General features: G+C 57.9%; 1 long non-coding RNA gene across 1 annotated transcript in view; it reads right to left on the bottom strand.

Annotated features, from left to right (window-relative positions):
* LOC113490892 overlaps positions 1-3,147 on the bottom strand; it is an 11,683-nt gene extending 8,536 nt beyond the window's left edge. Inside the window, exons 1-2 of the long non-coding RNA XR_003400317.1 lie at positions 2,832-3,147; positions 2,566-2,571 (exon numbers count right to left, since the gene is read on the bottom strand). This is a non-coding gene — a long non-coding RNA (uncharacterized LOC113490892). The remainder of the gene's footprint in view (positions 1-2,565; positions 2,572-2,831) is intronic.
* Between the last annotated feature and the right edge of the window lie 707 nt (positions 3,148-3,854).

The following is a 3,854-nucleotide window of genomic DNA, read 5'->3' as shown; positions in this document are numbered from 1 at the left end:
TAACATGGCACCCCAAAAAGGATTGAATCTGATAAAGGGACTCATTTCCAAAACAGCCTCACAGACGCTTGGGTCAAAGAACGTGGCACTGAGGGGGTGTATCACATCCCCAGTCCTGCACCAGCCTCTGGGAAAATGGAGCAGTACAGTGTATTGCTGAAACTACACTGAGAGCACTGGGGGGTGGAACTTTCAAACACTAGGACGTGCATTTAGCAAAAGCCACCTGGTCCATCAGTCCCAGAGGATCTGCCAAGCAGGCCGGCCCTGCTCAGTCAAACCTCCCACATGTGGCAACCGAGGCACAGACTCTCCATTGAAGCGCAGAAGGAAAGACCCTTTATTCTTACAATAGTACCTGCTTATACTCTCGCCAAAGCTCTTACTTCGCAATTAGCAAATCAGCAATTAGGCAGCTCTCAGCCTTCTCTCCTACCAGCACGAGACCACTCTCACACGCTGTGCAGACCAATCCCCTGCTCGCCCAGGCACTGTTCATGCGGCGGTAACTCCTCACAGCTCAGGACTGTCCCACAGCTCGGGGTTGCAGCTGTCCCTTGTTTTTCACTGACACCTGGGAACAACTCAGCAGTTTCTGATCTTTCTCCCAAGGCCTGTTTCTCATCAAAGCCCCGCTGCTGCTCAGGGGCTGCACAGAGCTGACAGGCCGATGTCTCCCCCACACCTCTCTGTCAGGTCATCCTCAACAAGTGTCAGTCTGATGTTTTCTTCAGAGCTCCTCTGGCTACAATCCTACTTAAAAATCCCTTCTTGTTGTCAGACATACGACTGGCCGCTCCCAACTCTAACTGAGCTTTGGCCTTCCCTCTCTCCTCCCTGCGTGTGTGAGCCACAGCTCTGCCCTCTTCCTGCCAAGCCTGACCTTGCTCCTGAGATGGTGCAATTCCTTTTTCCTTGGAAGCTCAGTGAGCAGGTCCCTGCTCAGCCAAGCTCCTTCTGCCCCCTCGCTTGATGCCTGACACGGGGCAGGTGCCTGCTCCCGAGCTCCCCAGAGGTGCTTCTGCAACCCTGACCAGCACTCGCTGGCTCCCAAGGCCTCACCTGCAGGTTGCCGGGAACTCTGTTAAGCACCTCCCCGAGGAGCGTAACGTTTGCTCTCTCAAAATCCACCGGAGCAACTCTGCTGCACTTTCTTCTCCTTCCGCTGACCAGCTTCAACTCAAGAATCCTGTCATGGCTCTGGCCCAGACAGTCCCCTCCTACCCATGTCCCACCAGCCCTTCTCCACACCCTCCAAGCCAGTCTTGGGGGTCATCTCTCCTAGTTGGCTCCCCGAGTCCTTGTGACAAGAAGTTCTCCCCACAGAGCTCAGGACTGTTTCAGCTCTGCTTGTCCCGGCAGGATGGGATTCCCAGCGGGTGTTACTGGGGAGGTGGCAGCTGCCACAAGGACCAGCGTCAGTGCTCCAGAGAGTTCTCCCAGTGCCCCCAGATGAACGGTGCAGTGCTGGTGTCCTGCTGGGCGAGCGACCGTAGACACCCCCTGGGACATCTGCTTGTTTTCTATCCCCCTCCTCCTCACCCCGAGGCTCCCAACCACATCCTTGCTGACCGTCAGCCCTGCAGCATCACACCTCTCCCTCCCCTCCCCTCTCCTGCCCTACCTGCCCCCTCCATCCCAGCACTCCAGGCGGGGGATCCTGCCACCAACCCCCCTGATCCCCAGGCTGTCCCAGCTCTGCCACTGGACCAAGGCTTCCAGCCTAAGGCACCTGCACTCACAGGCCCCTTTTAAACCCTTTTCCTCCCCTGGAGGAGCTGGGGAGGTTGCTGGGGGTGGGACGTAACCCGGGGAGCCCCAACATTCCATCCCAGGACACCCAAGCGAGTCCTTAGCAACCAACAGCCACCACAAACCATGGCGCTGCCACCAGGGTGGGTGTCTCTGTGCGGCTCCTGGGACCCCCCCAAGGGCCTGGTTCCTGTATCTGCTTCTGCTCCCCAAAATCCTCTCCCCCCAAGGTAGGGACTGACCCCGACCCCAACCCCTGAAGCCCGGGGACGCTCTTGGGGGCAAGAGTGGAGCTGAGTACCAGCCAGGGCTCCCGTCTCTCTTCCAGGCTCATCCAACCTGTGCCCACTGCCAGCCTGGGCACCCCTGGTGGAGGGGGCACCCCACACCCCCCCGGCCCCCCCAGCAGGTATGGCACCCCTCTCTGCTCTGGCACTCCGGCACCTTGGCACTTTCAGCACCCCAACCACGGGCATCCCAGCGTCCCCATCACTCCCATGTCCCCTCCCCAGGCAAATTTCGCAGGGGGGTTCGGCAAGCCCGGGTGAGTGTCCCTGCCCTCGCCTGGCTGATGTGTGCCCAGTACAGCTCACTGCCAGAGAATTTACCACATACTTGGTGCCATCTCTCCGCTTTTCACCTCGGAGAAGCCAGACTCCTCCCCGATTTGTGACCCCGTCCCTTTGGCACAGCAGCTCACCCCATGGGCATCGTCTCAGCCACGAGCTCCTCACATGCCTGGCGCAGATCTGGGGGATGGAGGCCGGCTCGGTGAGTGGTGGGTGCCCCCAGAGGATGCCCCTTGCCCAGCACAGCTCCCTCTTACCCACACAGGGCTGCTGAGTGCTCTGTGCAGCTGCTACTTTGACCCCCAAGTCTTCTGCTATGAGTGGACTGACGTGCCAGTATCGTCCATCTCCACTCTCGGCCACGGCACCACTGCTCTGCCGGGTGCTGCCCCGGGAGGCCCCGGGGGCTGGGCAGCCCTGGGAACACCCCAGAGACAACCGCAACACCTAGCACCCCCCAAAGACCAGCAGGGACCGGTGGCCACAGCCCCACTGGTGCTGACGAGAAACATCCCCGGCTATGGGCACAAGGAGGGGCCGTCTGCTCCCACCAACACCTCCAGCACGGCCACCTCAACGGGGGCACCCCTGGGCCCTGACATTGTCCCAGGCAGCGACACCCCCCCCAGCCCCGGTGCTGACCCCCACAACCAAGGTCCTGGTGACACGGCAGAAGACCTGGTTGTGACTGAGGCGATGCTGCTCTAAGGGGCCCTCAGGCTCTTTGAGTGCTCCCTGGATGCGGTGGGACTCAGCCAGGACTATCCCAGTGGCAGCCCCAAGCCTGGGGACTCTGGGGACACCAATGGAGAGGGGAGAGCGGTGACCCCAGTGCGGCCGACGTCCAGCCCCACCCATGAGGACATCGAGTGGCAAATGGAGTCCTGCTGGAGTGTGTGTGTATTAATCTGCACCAGGTATTTTTTAATTTGTCGGTCGCTTTTGCAGTATTTGTCAAAGGAAGGGAAGTCTTAAAACTGAATTATTAAGTTTTGGTAAGTTTTGAGAATTGGAGGAGAGTGACTCCGGTCCGGTCTGTGCCTGAGAGAAGAGCTGCCTGGGGAGCTCGCTCTGTCATCAGCATCAAAGAGCCTAGAAGAGTTTTGCGTGTGTCCTGGCTGCGGGGAGCTGCTCCGACATTAACATGAACGAATTGCAACACGCAGGACTGCAGGTATCTAGGCCTTGTTAGATCTGGGCCTCATAATTATAAGTAAGAAAAAAGCCTGAGTAATTTTTTTTTTTTTGGTGGTTTTCTGTGGTTTCTTTTTTTGGGGGTGGTGGTGTTGGTATTTTTGTTGGTGGGTTGTTTTTTTTGAATGGTCTTCCTCCCTCCCCCAGGGTTATTTTTCTACCCCCTCTTCTAAAAGCATAGGGTAGAGCACTCCTTCAGGGTGTTGGACTGATGAGAATCGATTTGTTTAAGCCCACGGGCTGTATCCATTTACACCACCTGAAGATCTGGCTTTGTTTTTAATCCTTGCCTACCTGAAGTCCTCAAGGAGGCAGGTTGTGGTTATGGAGCATAGGTGG

Source organism: Athene cunicularia, unplaced genomic scaffold (assembly GCF_003259725.1).
Source record: "Athene cunicularia isolate RWA unplaced genomic scaffold, athCun1 SCF_6, whole genome shotgun sequence".
NCBI classification, from domain to species: domain Eukaryota; kingdom Metazoa; phylum Chordata; class Aves; order Strigiformes; family Strigidae; genus Athene; species Athene cunicularia.
This window is presented reverse-complemented; position numbering and strand designations above follow the sequence as displayed.